This window comes from Prinia subflava, chromosome 11 (assembly GCF_021018805.1).
Source record: "Prinia subflava isolate CZ2003 ecotype Zambia chromosome 11, Cam_Psub_1.2, whole genome shotgun sequence".
Lineage (NCBI taxonomy): Eukaryota > Metazoa > Chordata > Aves > Passeriformes > Cisticolidae > Prinia > Prinia subflava.
The window spans coordinates 15,548,687-15,570,600 of record NC_086257.1 but is presented as its reverse complement, the minus strand read 5'-3'; the positions used below and the strand labels follow the sequence as shown (position 1 = coordinate 15,570,600).

Here is a 21,914-nt window from a genome sequence, read left to right as displayed (position 1 = left end):
TAAAAGAGAAACCTATTGGCTCTGAATACACTGGGGACATTATTTAAGGTCAGTTGATCTGTGAGAAGGCACAACTTATCTAATGCAGCCTAAGGTTAGTTATGCAACAGACAGGCTGTTCTTTGTTGTGAAGAACAACTTCAGTGTGTGCCTCTGAAAATCAAAAGTCTTGCTGAAGGCGTGTTGTGTTCTGGCTGGAAGCTATTGGGTGTCCTGCTCTAGTGTTTTTCCTTCTGTAGTAGATTAGAATCACAGAAAGGTTTCCAGTGGGAAAGGCACTCAGCCCTTGCAGGCTGCAGGGTGGAGCTGCCAGCAGATGTGTGCTCTGGTGGGTGCTGGTGCAGGACCACGTGCATGTGGTGTTGCTTCAGACCAGCTTTTACTTCTGTCTGTTCTCCCCTGTGTCATAGACCAGGTCACTGGATTGTCTAGCTGCCTACACAGGGCAGTGTTTTAAAGAAAACACTGCATAAGGACTGTTCTCTGACTTCTAAAGAGAGAGATGTAACAATTTGTTGTTTATATTGGTTTGAAATACGACATTTGCAGTGTGCTGGCTGCCTGGCACTGACATCTCCTTTCTTGGAGAACCTTTCTCTCCCCATCATCTCTTATTAAACAGGCTGCCCTGCCAAAGTGCCATTATGTCTCCAGAGAGGCTCAGCAAATAGAAGAAAGGGCTTTTTTTCTTCTTCTAAAGTAGAATTGGTGTCCTGTGCCTTGTGGAGTAGGTAAGAGTGAGCAGTTCTGGGTAGGCATTTTTGGGTTTGAGTCTTTGTACAGTGAAAAATGTTTTATTGCTTGTACAAAGGTAAGCATAATATCCAGCAAGATTGCCTGATATGCTTGTGGATTGTGTTCTTTCTGTGCTTTTGATTTGTGTGGTATGTACAGCAAGGTTTAGCATTTGCAAAATGAGGGTATCTTAACTAACTTTGGACAAATACTGGTCCTGCGTGGTTTGTTAGCTGTGCATTCCTGGCCAGAACTGCGGGGTGGTGGAAATAATTAAATAACTTGAGCCTTTTTTTTTTAGGACTTTATGTAAGAGATGGAAAAATTAAACCTTAAAAGGAAATAACCAAGGTGGATAGTCATAAAATGCTTTTTTTTTTTTCAAAGTTCAACATTATATACAGACACTTCGATGAACCCCATATTGTCTGTGATGGAAAGGTGATGACTGTGATGTGGTGTGACAGTGGGGGAGCAAACTGGGGTGGCTGCAGCAATCCCTGGTCTGGGTGCCTCAGAGGTGCAGATGCTCTGAGCTCAGTGGGAGTTCCCATCTCACTTGGTGCAGCTTGGGACCAAAAGGGTTTTCCTGAGTTGCCCCTTGCTCTGAAAGCTTTTGTTCTTGTAAGCTCCCTTTGAAGTACACTCAGGTGTTGTAGTTAATAAGAAATTTCCTCTGCTTTACAAAGATGAGACTCTGCCTTCCCCTTTCTCAACATCCAAAATGATTAGCAGTTCTTGTGAATCCAAGCCTATGGATTTTATGAAGACCCCTGACAGCCAGAGGTGATTGTGTTCTCCCTGAGTGTTTCCTAAGTAGGAGGAAATCAATGGATGGAGGGGCACTGTACCTGACATCTATTAATTACACTGTCTTGTTATATCTGACGCACTAGGTGAGGGTCTGAAAGTCAGCCCCCCATGCCCTGGCTAATTGATAGAGAAAAAAATTGATAAAAATTAATTTAACAGGTTCCTAAAAAAAAAAAAAAAAGTTTGTTTGGTAGTTGGAATTAGAAGGAGCAGTTGCAAACCCAAGTACAGTGTACAGCAGTGTGAGATATTTGGTTGCAGCAGCCCCCCTGAATGGTCCCACCAACCCCACAGTGCCCCACACTAAATGCCTGGGGATAAAACACTTCTGCTGTTAATGCTGCATCGAATAAAGGCATTGTGGAACATGCCTGGGGCAATGGGCTGGGGGATAATTACTGTGTCCTTCCCTTAGATGAGCTGATTTTGAAACTTTACCATCCTGACTTTTGCAGCACACATTCAGCTGAATATGACATCAGTGTTAAGAGCTGTGGCACTTGTGGTTACAGCCTTGGGATTCCTTGTATTTACTTTCTAGGGAACTAAAATTCAAAGCAGCTTTTATGGCTGTCATGACAATACTGTCAGTTTCAAAAGAGGTGGCTAAATGTGCGCTGACCTTTAACTAATAGGCCATATCCTATTTTCTGTGTGTTTCCAATTAGGAGAAGTATGCTACAAATTTTTAAAAGAAATCTTTGAAAGAGAAGAGTTACTTAACTGTAAGACTTACGTTTTTTTCCCAAAATAAAAATAGTGAATTTTTGTCTTAGGGTAGAAAGTTTCATTCTACTACTATTATAAGCTGAAAATCAAGATTTAATAATAGCACGTACCATCTGTCACCAGTGGTGGAAGAACAAGAATGAACCCTTGACTGCTGTAAGCACTTTTAATTTGCAGCTTGGAGTGAGGTTGCAGGGCTTTACATCCGTCTGTGGAGGAGAGGATGGGATTCTTGGTTACCACTGCTGGTTCTCTTCCTGAGCTGTTGGGATTTTAGCACTGTAAATTGCAAGTGCAATAGCTTGTTCTTGCTTGGTGTGGTGTTGTGCCTTCAGAGTAAAATCAAGGAGGGTGCTGACTCTGTCAGGCTTGACCCAGCTCATTCTGAAGTTATTATTAACTTCGGCCAGTGATTACCAGTAAAAGCTGGAGCAGCTCTGTGGGAAGCCCAAGATGAGTTTTTTCACATGTTTTGATGGTTGTGGGAGGTGATGGGCACATCTGGCTGAGACAAAGAAGGGTCTCTCCCAATGCTGTTTCTTTGAGGCCACATCCCTCCTCCTTATTTTCCTGGATGTACATTGCAAAATAATTTTATAACTTTGTTCCTAAGACTCGGGCTCATTTTCATGAGCCATGGTGGATCTTTTGCTACCTTAGAAAAAGCAGAGCATATTTTTCCACTTTTTAAAATGTACTTTGCTAAATAGGTATTTTTGTCAAATTGCAGTTTCCTCCAAAACAGAATTCTTTATATAGAAAATAGGATTCCACCTCTCCTAGACCTTTGCTAACAGCTGTTCCGCTAGCTAAATGTCACTGAATTAAAAAGAAATAAAAATAAGAATATGATGGCTTTGGATAGATTTTAGTTGACTATTTCAGTCCTAGGTAGAAGTAATCCTCCTCTCTTCTGAGTGTTCAGATATTCTGGGGATTGCTACCCTGCTCTTTTACCCTGCAGAGCACTGTGATAGTGCAGCATTTCGGGGAGGCTGGATACGTGTATAACCTGTACATGGCTTTTGCCAGCCCACAGAAGTGCTGGGGCAGCCCTGTGGACACTCAAGACCTGATGTGCTGCTGGTTTTGGCAGCTCAGCCTTTAGAGCTGACCTATAACAAAGCTGATGCAAGAGGATGGTTTCAGGTTGGGGTGTGTAGGAAAAGGGGACCCATGCCAGCCTTTTGAAGGTTGCTTTGATTTGTTGCTGGGCACAGTGAGGACTCCTGGGGTATTATCTGAGGATTAAGTGCAACATTAAACATTGGAGCTCGCTTGTCAAAGAAACGGCAGGTTATCAAAATATGATTTATAGCCAACAGTTTACTACTAGCTACAGTAATTAATATGGAACATGATGGGGCCCATCATTAATGTGCTTTGTTGTCTCAGCTTGCATGACTGCTGCTGGCAAGGCCAGCTTCTGAGGCTAATGAGGGACAGGGAGAAAAGAAATCTGTGCTGCTGTTAGCTGATGGTAATATCTCTGCAGGTCACACACTGTACCGTGCATTGCATCTGATCACAAATCTCAGCCAGACATACCTGTCCAATAAGGGCTGCTTTCCCAAATTCTTGCTTACAGAGACAAGAATTACTGTTTGTGCCAAGGTCACTCAGAGCCAGTGACAAACTCCGCTAGCTTTGAGATGGGGGGGACGGTGCACAAGCTAGTCTGGGGGATGAGGAGAAATCTTGTCAGTGGTCCAAATCCTACTCAGGTTATCGATGAGGGAAGGCAGTTTATCTCCAGTGATGGTGATTTGTGAACTTGTCCAAGGGAGAAGGAAAATGTTCTTTGCCTCTGGAAGAGGCTTTTCCAATGTTCCAACGTTTTCCAACGTTCTCTCATGGCCAAGCGCCCAGATGAGGGCAGTGACTGGTGCGGTGCTGCTGATGGGAATCTGTTAGCCAGGAGCTTGTGGTTGGTTTGAGATGGGTCCCACTTCCTGATAGTCCATCTCAAGCTGCCTGAGAGCTGTGTGACTTCAGCAGAAGTTTTATCGTGCTAGTTTCCAGAGAGATGTTTGGAGTCATTCCCAGCATTGGGTTTAGCTGCTGCAGCAGCAGCTTGAGCTCCTTTCTGGTGTTTTGGTGAAGGGTAGGGTAGCTGATGGCTCTCCTAAGGTGTGTCAAGAGTTCATGTTAAAATAAACAAAGGTGTTTTCATGGTCTGTTTGCTGTGTCAAATCCAGGTTTACAAAGACAGATCCCACAATATCATCCAAATTTGAGAAATACCTGAGGCTGGAGCGGTGCAGGATGCAGTCAGGTCTCCTGCATGAAGATACAGCAGTGGGGAAACCAAGTGTCTTTGAAATTTGGCATGCTTGAGCTCCATGGTCACCATGATCAATTGTGACTGTGGTTTAGAAGAATACTTTTGGCTTACTCTCCCTTACTTTAAACATTTTGGTTGAACAGCACTTTCTGACCTTCAGCTGCCCACGATGGCAACACCTAGCTGGGGCACTTTTACAGTAGATCGTGGTGTACCTTAGTTTTATTGAGCGTTGCCCAAATAGTTGAGAAGGATGTCTTAAAGAGTCTTGTGATAGTCCAGGTTTAGCTGCTGGTATTTTCCAAGAGCACCAGGGCTGTCTGCAGGGAGACATAAAAGTTTCAGCAGTTCTGCTGCAGCTGGAGCCAGGTAAGCAGTAGTCTCATGGTCCACTCTTTACATCTCTTCCAAACATGTCTTTTTTGGCATGTTTGGTGATCTAAATAGATACATTCATTTCATGTTAAGATTACACGATATATGGTATATTTGCCAGTTTCATTTCCATGACTTTGGTTAGAATGGTTTTTGCTGTGTGTATTTAGTCATCCCTGTTGCTAACTGTAAAGGGTTGGAGGGATGTCTCTTGTGGAGGATTATATACACCCATCATGTTCTTTTTTATAGATCTCAGCACTTGACCTCCTTACTTATCCCATAAAGGAGTCCCTTGCACATTGACTGATGCCACCAGGATTTATGCAGTCTGGCTGAAAGCCAAGTCCTCCCTGGATGGGTGCAAGATGCATCAAGGAGTTTGAACATTTGTGTCTTGTCTTGCCTGAATTAATCTAAGTCGAGGCAGCTGGGTGACTGGGTAGTGCAGTCTAATGCCATCATTATTAAATTAATGCCAGATAGGACATGATGATTTTATGACCATTAACGATGTTTGTGTGCAGACTGTGAGGCTGGTCCAGAGAGATGCAGGATGGGGCATCACCGAGAAGTGGAGACTCTTTAGTGTGTTCATTTTATAGGTTCAGAGCTGACCAGATGACTCAACAGAGGGTTGAAAACTTTCCTGTTGCTGGTTTACTTTGCTTCTTCAGAAATATTTAGTATTCTAGTTGGTTTTAGATTTTTGTTGTTGAATTGATGTTTATGCTGTAGCAGCAGGAGAATTTTCTCTTCAGGACCTTCAGTATATTTGACAAAGATACATTTCTTTGAGAGCCACAGGGAGAGCACAGTCAAAGATTGTGGAGTAGAGCACATGGCCAGAAACAACTATCTGGAAATAAACATTTCTGGCCAAAATATCAGTGCTCTTGTTGGTTGTGGAGAGGACCAAAATGGTATAAATGGCTTAGTTTGGTTTGATGCTAGAGTCAGTAGATTACCCATCCCCAGTAATTGCAGTGTCCTTCCCATTTGGAGAGTTCTTCAGAAATTTTTGCTAGCATTAGATTCGTGCTTTGCAGAGACGGGGGTAAATTTTAAATATTTTGAAATCTTTTGAAAATAGTAGCCATCTAATCACAACAAATAGCACAATAATGATGTGTATACCCAGTGGTTCAAGTATTACTTAATAATCTTTACCCACTGCATGTGGTGCCTTAGGTCTGTCAGCATGAATTTTAATGGCATTCTAGTTGCTTTTCCAAACATAAAAATAGTCCTTTTCCCCAAAGTAAGGTTTGTATTTGCTGCCTTGATGTGTCTGTATAGACAGACACATGCATAGGTAGATTTGGTAGCAGTAGTGATGTCTTGGGTGGTTTCATGCTGTATTAATGAGGAGTGTGTTGTCAGCAAGTTTTCCAGTATTTGTTAAAGGTTTGCACGGGCAATAAAATCTTGTTGGGAAAATTGATCTAATTTTGAGATTGAGAGGTGTGAGAATAAAAGATGCTTTACTGTAAATTGTAGGTAGATAACAACAGAAACTTGAATATTAGAAGAAACTGGGTATCGGACAAACCACACACTTTCACATCACTAAAACAAGAGCTGTGCGCACACAGAAACATGAACCTCTTTGCAAACCGCAGAAAGTAAAAGGGAGCTCTCCTGTTTCATTATTGATCTAATTGCTCTTTTCTTGATATGAGAAACGATATGAAATGCTCTTGAATATTCCAGTACACACAGAAACAGACCATTACTTTTGGAAACTTTTAAAGGCATAGCACATAGGGGTAAATAGCAAGGTCATTTATTTCTGAGAGTCACAAATGCCTACCTAATGTCACCTAATTGTTCTACTGGAACTGAATATGTTATGGCTTTGATGAGAACTTTCCACTTGGGAGTGATATTAAATGGAGGGAGCCCAGCCCATATTTTCACGTGATTAAATCAGTTTTGGAAGACCAGTTGGTGCAATCCTTCTAAGTAAGTCGTGTTTTAAGAAAAGGCCCTCTTTTTGGAGTATTTCAGTGTTGGGAGTGCAGTAAAGCCCCCTTCTAACCCAAATTGCTGTGCAGTTCTTTGTGGTTGTTGCCTTTATCTATAATCTCTTTCCTTTGGTTTACAATCCCATTTAAGACCAACTTTCCTAAGTAACGTGAAAGTTTGAGCCTGTGGACTTGTGCGAAATGTGTGTGGTTAAAACCTCGCCGTGTTTGCATGTGAGAACAAACATGCATGGGAATGAGGTTCCTGGACTGATCCAGTGAAATCCGGGCGTGTTTCAAAGCTGTGAGAGTCAGAGGAGCCGTGCTTTTCTGGGGGGAGCTGTGAAGGTGAGCGTCAGTCTGTGCTCACCTCCGTGTTTTACAACACTCCTCCATTTATGATCTCCACCAGCTCTGCTGCTCCGCCTGCTCCTGCCAGCAGTCTCACCTCCTACTCTCCTGCCAGGCTGAGCAGATTCTGGAGTCTGCTGGCTGCAGGCAGTGCCAGCTCCCTGACAGAGCCCTTCTCGAAGCTGTGGCAGAGCTGACACAAAGGGGATCCTTGGTTCTCCTGGGGTTTTGGAAATGGCTTTCTGCAGTGGCACTGGACACCTTTTCTTTCCCTTGTTTCAATAGTGTCTCTCTTGCTCAGTTTCTACTGCCTAAAAGCACCTGTATCACCAAACTTGGGACTCCCATAGAATGGTTTGTGTTCAAAGGAACCTTAAAGTTCCTCTTCCAACCCTTCCCTGGGCAGGGACACTTTCCACTAGACCAGATTGTTCAAAGCCCCATCCAACGTGGACCCTCAATTAGAACTGCACAGTGGCCCCTTTTTTTTTGTAGTGGGTAGTTCATCCAAAATACCCAATGGTGAGAAAGAAGCACAATGCGACATTTAATAGAAGATATTTAAAGCTATTTAGTTCATTTTGAGAACTACTTTTCACTTCCTAAAATTTCCAGCACTTCAAAATGGTCTTGAGATTTGCAGAAAAGCTCACTTCCAGCAGTAGCTAATAATAAAAGGTGGAGAGGAAGAGCGACTTCTCTTAATAGCTTGTTCTTAAGACATCTAAATGGCTTGTTTGATGAATCAGTGATTAATTTTTTTTACCTGAATCTCCTTGCAATTCCCTTTACCTGTATGGCATGTTAAGCTCATTGTAATTTTCCTTTCTTATTTTTTGACTTCTTTTTTTCCCCTCCCCAACAAAACCAAAATTAATTAGGTCTGCTTAAATCAAGATGAGGACAAGTCTCCCAGCTGTCAAGAATATGATTGCATGGTTGGAGAGATTCCACTGCTACAGAGAGAAATGGCTTGGTAGTAGTTTTTCAAATTGGTGTTCAAATCTATGTTCATTTTAGGGGCATTTTCTCTTGAATTGTCACTCAGTCCCAAGATACCGAAGACAAACTCAAACATGCCTATCCAAAAGTCAGCATCTCAGAAATCTTAGGAGCTATCTGGCTTTGGGTCTCTGCTCCTGAGCCAGTGGAAGAGGAAGTTGGCTTTTGGTTTAGGCAGATCAGGCCAAAACCAGATTTGTTTGCATTTGTGCACCAAGTTTTGTTTTGTTTTGTTTTCTTTCTGGAATAGCAGCTGTATATATAATGTAATGTGGGAAAAGATTAAGTAAACGCCTTTCAGAAAAGCTTTAACAAACATTTGGCAAAAAAGTAAGAAAAAGATGATTTTTTCATTGTTTCCTGAGAGCTCAGCAAACCATTCTTTTGAGTCAAGGTGAACTGTTGATGTGTTTGCAGGACTAAATAGCTGTTTCTAAGATGCAGATAAATAGTCTGCAAGCTTCCAGATGCTGCCAGGAGGAGAAGTAAACATTTAGCTTTGGAAATGTGCAGATCACTTGCCCAGGTCCCCTGCCCTTGAAGGCCTTCTTGTTTGTTGATGTTTCAGTAGCACAAGAAAGGCCTCAGTTTGGAGCAGTTCTCTGTTGGCCAGCTCTGTGACAGCAGGCCATGACTGTCAGTGAGGTGAACTACAGTCACAGCAGCTGGATGGGAACAGCCAAGGGGCAAAGGAGAGAGGGGGAAAATGGTGTTTCTGTCAGTGTTTCAGTACAGCTGAAGTGCGAGACTGATGTGCATTAGCAGTGGTGGATGGTAATGCTGTTCTTGCTTCCAGCCTGTTCCTAAAAGTGTTGAATATTTCTGTGCCTGCTGGAGGGGAGCTGGGGAGAAGAGAAGGAAGCATTTTACCTTAAACTCCATCTGGAGAGAGTGGCTGAACCAGGGGGAGGAAATCCTGATCCTTCAGCTTTCTGAGATGATAAGAAATTAATTCATAATCCCCAGACAGGTTCAGAAATTTTAATCCTCTACCTAGCTGCTGTTTTCTTTCTTTTGAGTCAGAAGCTGGAGGATATCAGCATACATGAGTTGGATTTCCATCTTTATGCATTCAGTCACTTAAATTTTAAGTACAACATCTTGTGCATGTTCAGGTCTTGCCCCACATGGCAGCACTTTAAATTGTAAGAATCAAAACGAAACCCAACTTCCACTTTCCAGAAGAATGGTGCAGTTCCCACTGAAGAATCATGCTGTCCTGAACTCTCTCACAGTTCCTGCTTGATGATGTTCTTCCATCCATCAGGAACTAAAGCATGGTGCTGAGTACCCATCCAGAGATAGCCATGTTTCAGTGGCAGATGAAATTATTCCTGGCTCTATGAGTTTGTGAAGCACTTTGGGACCTTCTAGAATGGAAAGTATTTGTTTGTCTGAGGCAGTATTTTCACCATGTTTTATTTCAATTGCTCCTGTTATATGTGTTGGTTTTCATTATATCTTCAGATGAGGCTCATATGAAATGGGCTTCTGTTTTGTTTTCTCACCAGAGGAGTGATTCATATTCAAATTGAAAAGTTGTATTGCTCTAAGCCAACCTTCTCCCCATGCGCTAATGGGAGGAGAGGGAGGAACAGGCATGGACCAAGCAGGATTATTTTTCTCCTACTGCATTTAGAAACTTTCCAAATGGCTTTTCAGGAAGACATGTGGACTTGCCTGGCACGGGAGAATCCTGTTCTGGTATGTTTTAAGAATATCAAATGAGCTTGAATCTCCTCAGTTGTCTCTTTAGGCTCCAGACCCATATGCTACTAGCATTGTTCTCCCAAAAAACAAAAAGATAATTTATGATCCCTGTTGAGGATTTTTTTTGTGGTCCTGTATTTTCTCTTTATTCATAACACTAGTTTTAAGAAAGTTACTGGCCCTAGTTTTGGGGCGGTGACTCCACAGGCACCTTCTGCAGCATGGTCAAAGCTGTCTGCTCGTGGTCTCTGCTCCTGCCTGATGCTTTCTCCAAAGAAGCTGGTTGCCATCCATGGGAGAGGAAAACTGCACAATGTAGCAGTCATTTCTGTTCTGGTTAGAACTGGACAGCCCAGTGCAAACTTCCTGAAAAAGCTTTACACGGGTACTCAAAAAATGGAGAGAAGAGCTGCTGAGATTCCAGCTGGGACCTTGTGTGTATTCAGGGTTGTGTTGCTCTGTCACCTGCAGCTCAAAGTGAATGTCAGTGTCAATCTTGTGGAGTCTGGTGCCTTTCCAATAAGCATCCAGACTAAGATAGTGGTGTATTTAATGGAAATTAATAAAATATAGGTGACTATTCTCACCTTAAAGTGACGTAGCTGAGCCTACTCAAGAGGATATTTACCATGTTTAAAACTTAAAACACAGCTCAGTCTATTTCTTTTCTTGGTCCTTCCACAGTGGGCTTGGGCAGGTGAAATGATCCTTCCTCATTCACCCTTTTCATTTTCACAGAGTTTGTGAAACTATTTGAACATTCCTAGGGTGCTCTCAGATTTTGAGATAAATGAGGAGACACTGACACTTTTAAAGTAGCACCTGAGGAGCTGCTGAGCCTTGGAGGCTCTGCTGCCTTGAATGGAGTACTGGTGACCATGTCCTCTGTGCTGCTGTGACAGTTCAGTTACACCAACAGGCTGAGGGCATTGCAAGGATCAAAAATATTCTGCACTTTTGTTGGCATAAAATAAGAATTTATGAGAAAATTTTTCCAAGGACAAAAAAAGGGAAGAGGCTGTGACAGATCTTCATGGCTAATGGTAGGTTCATTCACCACAGGAGAGCTGATGAGACAAACGTGAGACCTTGGTTACACATCACCTAAATACTTTCTGACTTAAGAGCATTTGAGCTGGAATCACTTGCAATTAGCATGGGCTTGGCAGAAACTGGCACTGCTGCTGTTTGTGCAGAAACTGCTTGCACAGTCCAGTTGTGCCAGGGGGAAAACTGCTGTTAGCACTTAGCACAGGGCTCGTCTTGAGGTGGTGTCTGTGCTGTGGCTGCTCTTAGAGGAGCCGATGTCCTTGATGGCACAGCAGCAGCCCTACAACGAGCAGCACAGCTGTCTGTCACCTGTACCAGTCAGTCACCCAAACATTATCTTCTTCAACCTATTTGTCATTACAGCCACACGTTTTTTAGCTTGTAACTGCATTGTTTGTGAGAACCTAGGCATGCCCATGGTCCAGGGAGATGTGACCAGGGCCCTGCTCTTCACAGACTGCTTGGATGGGGCCTTTCCTCAGGTGGCTGTGGTCAGGCTGAGGCAGAGTGCCTGTCGTAGGCTCAAATGGCCCAGCTGGGAACAACTGCCCGATTGACACAATAAATTACATCTAAGTCTGTTAAATTAACTAATAATGAGGACAACAGTGCACCTGCTGATCCCCATAACCTGTGTTCTGGCGGTTGGGCAGTGTCTGCTGCCTGCCTGATGGAGCCTAGCAGCTTGTGAGTGGGTGGTGTGGGAACTGGGGACAATTGAGGATTCCTACAGGGATGCGGAGTTGCTCCTTGGGGCAGAACAAGAAATATATGATTCTTGGCCCTAAAATGAAGAAAGCAAGACGCTTTGGACTTGTTGCAACCCGTGCAGTCTGCGAATGTTTTCTTCTTGTCAGATGCTGCTGTCACATACTTTATTTTGTTGCCAAAGGGCAGGGAATGAACTAGCGAAATGGGAGAGAGGGCTGCACGTTGTAGAAATCAGTGCACCAAATGTGCAGTTCTTAACTTTCAGCTTCTGCAGTGTTTATTTACCTATAGGATTTGGGGGAGCAGAAGGGATGCTGGTGTAGGACGTACATCTGTCTCATCCAGGAGAAAGCGCGTGTTCAGATGAGAAAGCATTATGCATACAATGCCTGAAAACAGTCCTTAAAATAGCACACTCCACATCTTAGTAATGTATTGAATATATCTGGATAAGAAACAGTCTGATTGAAGTATTGAGCTTATTGTAGTGTGTCTGCTGTGACTCATCAGGAAATTGAAAGTCTTGGGACAAAACTCCCCCCCCTTTTTGGGAGAGACGGGAATTAGTCTTAGATGGGAGGTAATTAATTGTTCTGTGATTGCCGTAAATAGGTACTGAACAACAAGCTCATACTGAAATATTTATATCCTAAGCCCTGTCTTGTGAGCCCAGCTATCCAGAGTCTCCATCAGACAGACAGTGAAAAAGAAAGTTCTTTGGAATGAGCAGCACTTCCACCTACATGCATTTAAGCGAGACTGGTTGGAGGTGAGCTGGTAGGCTGCGTGCTGTAATAAGCCATTTACTAGGATAATGGCTGTAGGCTACAAATGCTGTTTCTACTTAGTCTGTCTATTCAATGCAAACATTAAAAAAGAAAAAGCTCTCTCCCTCAGTAAAGTCTATAATACTCTTAATCCCCAGTGTACTCCATGAATATTAACTCAGCCAGTGTTGTAACACCCCATGGAGGCAGATGATGCATGTGCAGCCTTTTTCATCCACTGGAGAAACTGAGGCAGTGGGAAAGACTTTAGGCTTCTGGTTTTGGACGAGGGCAAAATCCTGGGCAACAGCCCGGCTTGATGCTGGGTAGGCACCTGATAGCTGGCCCTTGGTGGGAGCATGGGAATTACGATTTTCAGGGTCTAATCCCATAAATTTAGGGTTTCATTTGGAGAGATTTGCTGCCTGCTGTTGCAGGCAGTGCTGCTCTGCTTGTGGAGTCACAGAGGGTGCATTGGCACAGCTGGCTGAAGTGGATTGTGAGGGGGTGAGTATGTGCAGGAATATCTCTGTAATTTACTGAGTAGCTATAGCCATTATGTATCTGTCTGACTGCAGGATATTGCTGGGAATCCAGATGTTGAGAAAAGAAGCAAGAGAATCAAGATGATCAAATACCTGGTTAAAAAAAAACAGCGCCCAAGGAAAAGGAGCTTGATGGTTTTGTGTTTGTCTGCAGTGAAGTCATGGCAACAGAAAACTCATTTAGCAAAATTAACTGTTTATCTTACAAAAAAAAATCAAATGAAAATGATGCAAGGGAACATCCTTTTATCTAAACCAAATGAGTGCATTTGTGCCAAAGCAAAGGAGTCATCCTGGGGAGTTTGCTTCAGAGAGCACATATTTTATTGGTACAGAATGTAACAGTTGTCCCAAAGCCATAACTGTAAAAGCATGGTGCCTTAGGCAAGCATTTTCAGTAACAGGAAAACCAAACTTAGGTTCCTGCACCTGTATGGTGTTGAAATAGAATCATGATTTTCAGCTTTTGGTTGTTTGGGATTTCAGCTCAGTTAAGATCCAGATGCAGCTCTCAGGACTGTAATCTCTTTGAAGTTCCTTATGGGAAAGGGTTCATTTTGAAATCATCTAGGGACAAAATGCTGATGCTGCATTGGCTTGGGTGCACCCATCTACTTGTAAAAAACCAGCTACCTCTAGTTCCCTTTGACTTTCATTAGACTAGAGGCTTCTTTGTGCACAAGACTCGTTTTAATCTCCTAATTTAAGTACTGTTTGAAATAATTCTCACACAAGCCCCAGAGATGACTCCACTGTGCTACTTCTGTTTTGACATTCACTGCCCATCTCCACACACAGACCACTCTGTGAAGCAGCACGAGAGGTGAACCACACAATAACTGTATGGGTAGGTATGAAAGTTCGTTATACATCACTGAGAATCTCATATTTGGAATTCAGAAATTGTTCATCTTGGTAATGAGCAGGGGCAAGCTCCAAGGAAAATATCACGAACTCAGATGTGTTGCTTGAGGCGCTTGGAAAGTGGCGTTTCTCTTAAGCAGTGTTTTCCAACCAGATTTTACTTTGTGGCTCTCTTGGAGATGGTTTTAGGCAACACCTTATGGTTTCCCTGGAAGTGTCTGACAGCAGAGATGCAGAGTTTTTATCTGTGTGAAGGAGTGCAACAGTTTGGGGGAGATTTTAAGGATGATTCAACTTTGAGATGACTTCTGTCAAAAATGTTGGGTAAGCTTCAGACTAATTGCAAACTTGCCCTTCATTGAAATCACAGAATCACAGAATATTTTTATTTGGAAGGGACCCACAAGGCTCATTGAGTCCAAATCTTAAGTTAGTCCCCACCAGGTGAATGTAAATTGTTTTCCATTGGTTCTCATACCTGGAGGACACTGATGCCTTTTTCCTGCAACTTTAACTTTGGTTTAATGAAAGAAAAGTGAGTATTGAGTGTAGGGAAGGATTTCTGATCAGTGAAGGAAGCCACAATCATTGCATATCCAGGTAGATAACTCAGATGTTATTTTGGAGGTGATCCATGTCAAAAGCCAATGTTTAAGGGTTCTTTTTGGAAAGCACCCCTTTCAGGAGGGACCTCTTGTGAATAGTGGAGCTCTTCCCACTGCTGAATCATGTTTATCAGGTGGGTTGCACAGGCTGGGTGGGGGTCACTGACACTTCCCAACTCAGCCTCAGGCTGGTGTAGTAGTGGCCTGTTTCTTTCCACTTGTTTTGTCATCCCCAAGCCTGGACACGGCCCTTGGTTTAGCTGTTAGCAGTGTGGGAGCAGAAGATCCAGGCTGAAGCAGTCTCCTTGCACAGCCATTCCCATGGGCTTGGATATTGTATCCATCAGGTGAGAGGAGAGCAAGGGGGTGAGCGTGGGAGTGCAAAGCCCAGGTGGCTGCACATCAGATGTTGCCAGAGGCTTTTAAGGAGTAACAACTCACATACCAGGCTTGCTTTGCTGAGGGATGAGATCCCCAAACCAGAATGTTCCCAAGTGAGGCAGCCCCAGCCCTGTGGGTTGTCCCAACACGCTTGGGGCAGATCAGCACAGCGGAAAAGCCTGAGGAACTGCTGCCAAACGACTGGGAAGATGCAGCCCACGGTGTCTGTTGTGTCTGAGATCTCTGTAAAGTCTCTCGCATCTTTCCTCAAGTTTAGTTTTCCAGTGGAGGCTGTTGCAGTAATGAGAATGTCTCCCATCTGCTCCTCACATGGCTTGGCACATTTAGCCAGAATATATATGTATTTTTATTATGGGGTTAGCCAGTGGTAACCATGACAATTAGACTTATCACGCAGCAGTTTTTTTCCCTCCTTGAGTCAGTTTGAAATGCTGACAATTAAATGGATACAGTACACTTTAGAGATCCATCAGTCTCTTTGTTGTCTTGACAACCAGAGTATATTTAGAAATGTAACAAGTACATGGAGTTCAATTGCACTTTTGCTAAAACATAGTTTTGTAGCTTGAGAATTTAATCTGTTGTTTGTAGATCCAGGTGCTTGTTTGAGCTATGCCTGACTTTCTCTTTGGTCTCTCTGGGAAGCTCCAACGTTGGCTGGTGGAAAGGAAGTCCTTGGCAAGCAGGGAGCAAACCTGCCCACTGTGTGTGGCAGGGGCTTGGTGAGGGGCTGGCAGCCCCTTCCTGCTTGGTACTGGATGTGCTGGGTGCTCCTGTGTCCTTGTGGCTATTGATCTGCTGTGCAAGAGGAACATGTGCAGTTGTCCCAGATGTTTGTCCCTGCAGATCCTGCTCTGCAGCAGGGCTGGGGAGCCATGGGCAGCATGTCCAAACACCCCCTCCCAAAGGGTGTCAGGATTCAGTGGCACTTTGGTACAGGATGGCAGTGCCATGTTGTGTGATGCTGGCAGACTGATGGCTCTCCTCCTGCCTCTGAGCTACCCAAACTTTGGTTGCAACTGGAAACAACTCTCGGCCATGGAAGCAGTAGCAGGGACTGTTTCTCCATATCATTTCTTCTGTTTTGTCTTTGATTTGATGGGGGCGTGCTTCTTTTCTTTTAACAAAATACTACTACTAAATTTTTTTGATTCCTTCCAATTTGACTGGCAAAATTGAGCTCATCCTCTCCCCGCTGAGCTGGAATAGCAGTGTGTGGGCTAGCTGTCTGGAGCTATGGATTTTTAAGGCTGCATCCAGGGAAGAGAAGGAGGGAATTACGATGGAGTGCACTCTGTGGAGCTCTAAATAAGCCTGTCTCCCAGCACCCCTGAGCACACACTGATGGTGGGTGTGTATGGAGTGTCTGTGTGTCTCTGTTACTCCCTGCTCTTTACCTTTTGAGCCAGGAGAGACTTGTGGTCATTGCAGGCCCCTGTGTGGGTGTGACAGCCATACCTGCAAGAGTGGTGATGTGCCAGCCCAGAAGAGCAGCTGGAATGTGTGGCCCCATCTGCTGCCATGCTGCAGCCCAAAGGCTGTGAGATAGGGGCTGGCACCACAGTGCCCTTGTTACACTCCTAGCACAGGACCTGGCAGTGCCACTGCCTTGCCTGACACACTGGCTTCAGATCCATGTCAGGACATGTGTAGATCAGAGTACTTCCCTGCCTTGACTGATGAATAAATAAAATGAAAGTCAGATGAGGAAATAACTCAAATGTTCCCTGCTGCCCCTCTACCTGGCTGACCCAGAGTTGTCCTGGTCAGGGCTGACCCTTCAGAAGGCTAGCAGGTTGAGGAGCTGCTAAAAGGGACTTCTTTGTGGTGAGATGTTGATGGCTTTTCATAATTGGCACCTGAATCCCATGGCAGGGCTTGGGATGTTTGTGTATTTTCTGCAAAACGTGAAGCAAGACTCCTTCACTTCTCCCTGTCTTAGGCTTGGCTGTTAATTGATTCTTGGCAATATAATTGGGTCAGGAGAAGTGAAAAAACCAAGACAAAATAGAATTCTCCTTTATCAGCAAAGCTGTGGCAAGGCAGCAATCAACAGGAGATTGGTTACAGCAGATGGAGTGGCCTTTCACTGGAGGGAACCAGCTCATGTGGTGAGATGGTTTGAAAAAGATAATGGCGTGTCCATGGCATGGGTATAGTGGTGTTCATCCCTGGGCAGAGATCTCTAAAACTGCTCTTCTCCTGGGGAGCACAGCCAGCACAGGTTTGCCACTGGGATGGTTTACTACAAGGAGGTGAGGACAGTTCCAGGGAGTGGAGTCCATCCTGAGGCCAGCTATTAGGGACAGTGGCAGCCAGCAGAATGCATCTGTATTTCCTTGGCCACACAACATCTTGTCTATGCACTCAACCCAAAATATTAATAAGGCTCAAAAGGAGGATAGAATTGCATGATTTTGCTTCCTTCTTCTCCCTGTATCTTTTTCATTCATTAGCTGTCAAATAATGTGGTTGATTTCACAGTGTGTATGCATGGCTCAGTTTAGTTTTTGTATTTTCTGTCTTCTCCCCATTTTACCAATTTCCCAATGAAAATCCCAAACCATAGTTATATTTCCACTGGAGCTCTGTTTGTGGACTGTTAACATGCCTTGTTCCAGTGTTTAATAGCTGCTGGGGTTTATTCTTAAAATATAACCACCAAAACCCAACAATCCTAATGACTATTCAAGAGTGCTCTAAACAAGTTATCCCAATCCATCTGACAAGGATAATGGTCCTCTATTAGAAGATACTTAGCTGGAGGTTGGATGAGCTGTAATGTTTATGATTCTGCAGATCTGTAAGCAGACAAACTCAGAATAACTCCTTGGATTTCAGTGGAGCTGTATTTGTTTATTACAACTGAGGCTTAGGCAGTGCTTTAGATGCAAATTACAACCTCTGTGAAGTTAAGTGGGGTTTTGATTTAATTTCTGGAAGCAGTAATGTCAGCAGAGAAGCGAAGAGCTGGGACCCACATAGCCTAAAGTCTGTAACTCTGGGTCGCTCCCTTTCCCTTACTGTCAAGATCAGATTCCCTTGGCTGGGGCTACTAATTAAAATTCAGCTTCTCTTAAGCATCTCCTAAAGGCAGGCAAGAGAGAGTGGAAGTGCAGCCTGTGCAGATTATGTATCTCTCTCCACGCTTTGCAGAAAATGCCAGTGCTTGGGTTGTTTTCTCTGACTTGTGGTTGGGCTATTGACCTGGACCTCAGCTCCAAAAATGCAAAGGCACGATGCTGAGTTATCTGGCCCTGCTGTAGAGAGAGCTGGGATCTCCTTTCCCCCAGCTTACCCGTGTCCATGCAGCAGTCAGGAGACATGAACCACTGCTCATCACCCCCACTGTGTGTGGCATAAGTGATTCACCATGCATTCATTTCTGGTCACATAAGGCACATCAGTTTAAAGCAGGCTTGAGACATAGGTTAGTGTTAGCTATTTGAAGTCTGAAGTCTGAAAGCAACATCAAACAGGGAGCAGAAAATGTATCATGCACAGAAAAATCTCTTGGATTTGCTTCTCTCTTTAAAAAATAATAGTAATAAATTCCAAACTGTTTGCATATGCTGTCTCCTCTGTGGTCAGAACACCTGTCTGCCTCTTTGCTGATACTTGATACAGGCTTACAGTGCTTGCAAAAATGTTAACGTGAATTTTTTGTCATGGCAAATATGAAAAGAATATCCAGTGTCTGTGTGGGCAGGTTCTCAGCAAATTTTTCTCTGCTTTTTGTGCTTCAGCGTGGATCTGAAGCAATTGCTGAAATTCTGCTGCCCTTCCTTCATCACAGACCAGGAGGGCAAAGCTGCTGCCCTGCCAGACCTGGTTCTCCTGAGCAAGACTGCTGATGATGGGGCTAATGAGTTTTAGCCTGACTTCATTAAAAAAATAATATATTCATCTGGCTAGAAGTGTCTCTCCTTCTCTTTAATAACTTTTGATCCTTGGCTGATCTCAGGAAAGTAGGGGGGAGGATGCAGTTAGGAGGAGCTGGGGGTGACCTGGTGACACCAGGAGCCTGTGGGCTGGGAGACCAGGGGTATGCTGAGGTGGACCTTTCACTAATCATCACTAGTACTTTTTAAACTTGCCCATTTCTTCTCCAGGACAGATTAAAGGAAATAGAAAACATCAGAGTAAGCTCAGATATCAATAAACTGGAAGTATTAAAGACTGCTGGTTGAAAAAAGCTTGTGGTAACTTAAAAACCCCCATGTTTTCTCTTTAATAGGGTGTCTTTGGAGGCACCCAGAAAGGAAACCAGAGCTGGAGGTGGAGGTAGGGTTTGGGCTGTCCCACCCTGACTCTTTTTCCACAATGACTGTGTGTTTAATACATCCCATCTCTGCTTTGGTGCTCCTTGATGCTCGCATGGCAGGGCCAATGCTGTGGGAGTGACTCATGCTTGGCCTTGAGCAGTGGCTGAGGCTTGGGAAGAAGAGGCCCTTTAAGCATGAGAGGCAGAAGGGCGTCTGGTCAGGCTTTGAAAGAGACTTTGTTACCTGCAGCCCTTACGTCAGTGCCTTTCACCAGCTCTGCAGTGATTTAAAACAAGTAGCTTCTCTTCCAAATAAACCTCAGCTACTCCAACACTTGCTCAGATGTAATCTGTGCTGCCAATGTGTGAAAAGCCCCTATATGGGTCAAAACAGGGACAGACTGACACATGAGTTGTGTCAGAGGGGAGGAAAGAAGGCTGTGGTCTGCTCTGTACAGGAGGGCAGCTGGCCTTATGTGCCCTTTTGGGGCTGTTTTCTTGGCGAGGCGTTACAGCCAGCTTGATTTACTTTCTGCTTTTACGATGAGCAAAACATTGATTCTGACCTTTCTGTTTGCACCCACAGAGGTCCCTTGGAAGAGCCTGTCTGTACGTCTGAGCGGGTGCCTGACAGGACAGCCTTGCTCCCAGGTGAGGAATGGTTCAAGTCTCAGGGCTTTTGCCAACTGCTGAGTTTAGGGACAGTGAGAAGACCTCAGGACCATGTTCGGTCCTTCAGCAACTGATGGGCATTTCTCCAAAGCCTGGGGTGGTGGGATGCCAGCCTGCCCAGGAGGCTTGAAGTGGTTTTACTGTTTTAGGGTCCAGGTTTGGAAGCAGCAAACATGCAGGCCCTCCTGCAGATTGGGGATGTTACATGGGAACAATTTGTGGGTCATGTTGCTTTGACCTCATTTTTGAACAAAGCTTTCCTGCTTGTGGACCTGAGCTCATTCCCCATCCATGACGTGGCTCTCTGCAGGCTGTAGATGATAATGGAGAGCTGGCTGTATTGTGAGCTGAATCTAGCTGTGTTTCAGTGGACAGATAGAAATAATTGTGAGGAGCAAATTAATTCATTCTTCAGAATTGCCAATTCTGTCAAATTCACTGGAGAAATTTAGCTGTGACTTAAGGATCACGGTGATGAACCACCTCGAAGTATTGTAGGAGTCCCTTGCTGGATTATGTGTGTACCCATCCCATGATATAATGGTTTGATTGCAGAACAGGACCAGTGTCAGGGCAGTGGATCTGTCCTCAAGCTTCTCTCAGTTGTGCCACCTCAGGAGACAGAAAGGTGCTGGAAGTGCTGCAGGGTCGTGGCAGTGGGGGGAAGAAAGCAGCTTGTGCAGCCCTGCTGAGAAGTGGAGAATAAGTGACCAACTCCCCTGGTGGTTTTGACCAGTGGAGCCTCTTTGTTTGCTTTGATGTTACATGACCTTAGGACCATGAGACATCTGTGTGGCAGGCCAAAATCAGGAGCAGTGAATCTTCACTTTGTTGTGTCACTGAACTTAACTGTGCTTACATTCTTCTCTTTTGATACACAATATTCATCCCTACTTTCTGCCTTTACCCTCTTCTTGAGTGTAATTTTTGTGGATTTTTATTTTTCGGTGGGTAAATTATGTCTAGCTGGAGATGAGATTTCAGTATCCTGTTTACTGCAAACAGTTGGGGCCATTAATAAACGTTGACAGACAAAGACAGACCAGGGATTAATAAGTAGAGGACAGGAGATTAATAGCAAGAGCATAGAATCTAGTTCAAGGCCTGATCTTCCCAGTTGCTGGGATATGGAAGATTAATGGTGCCTCTTCTGCTAGTCTCACTCTTTCTGTGGTAGCCTTCCTGACTAGGTTTAATAAACCATCCCAGTGGGTTGCTGTAAATAAGAAATCTAGGAAGAAGCCCATTGTTATATTAGCTAAATATGTCCTTGTGTTAACTAAATGAGACAGTATTGGTTTTGTTTTCTAGTCAGTACTTGAGCAACAACATTAATGCATTTGTGAGTGGTGAAGTCAGATTTTCAGGTGCTTACAACTCCTCTCAAGACAAAAACATATCATAAAATGTATTTTGCGAAGCAAGCTGTGTCTGACAGATTGGTTTTCTACTCTGTGTCCTGTGCAAGAGATTGATTTCTCTTCTCTTGACTGGGTTTTCAGCTTCATTTCTGTGAGAAATTGGACTCTTGACCTGTTGCGTTTGGTCTCTCGTTAGGTTTAGTGTGAGATTAGATCATTGCAAGAAAACACTAGCTTTGCAAAGAGCATTCCTGGTTAAATTTGTGGGAGAACATGGGGCTGCATCACAGAAAGTTTTATTGTGACAGAAGGGTCTGTGCTGTTCTGGGTATCCTATATAGAGAGTCAGCTTCAAACTCTTTAGGCTGGAACTGCTGATTTAAGCACTCCTGTAGTCTTTTGACCTCTGCCCTCAGGTATTTTCCACAGTCTGTGCAAAGATGATCCCAGCCCTTGGTGCATAAGGTTACAGTGATATATAGGTGTGTGTATGGCTGTGTTGGGAGGGAAGCAGCTGTGTCCCTATAACAATGAGCATGATGCAGCTGGGACTAACATCAGAACTTCATGCAGCAATAGATGAATTTCTTTTCCAGGGTGGAAAGCCTATGCACTGCTTTGGTGGCCCTGTAACAAAGCTTTTCCCCTCTTGTCTGCTCTTGCATGCAGTGCCCTTGGCTTTTCAGAAGTTAATTGATTTGTCTATA

At 44.0% G+C, this 21,914-nt stretch overlaps 1 protein-coding gene across 5 annotated transcripts in view; it reads left to right on the top strand.

Moving 5' to 3' along the window:
- Window positions 1–21,914, top strand: part of LPP (LIM domain containing preferred translocation partner in lipoma) — a 331,696-nt gene that overhangs the window by 73,458 nt on the left and 236,324 nt on the right. For all 5 annotated transcript variants that reach the window (XM_063408794.1, XM_063408791.1, XM_063408795.1 and 2 more), the window contains one exon: window positions 19,761–19,825. The gene's annotated coding sequence lies outside the window, so the exon portion shown is untranslated. The remainder of the gene's footprint in view (window positions 1–19,760; window positions 19,826–21,914) is intronic.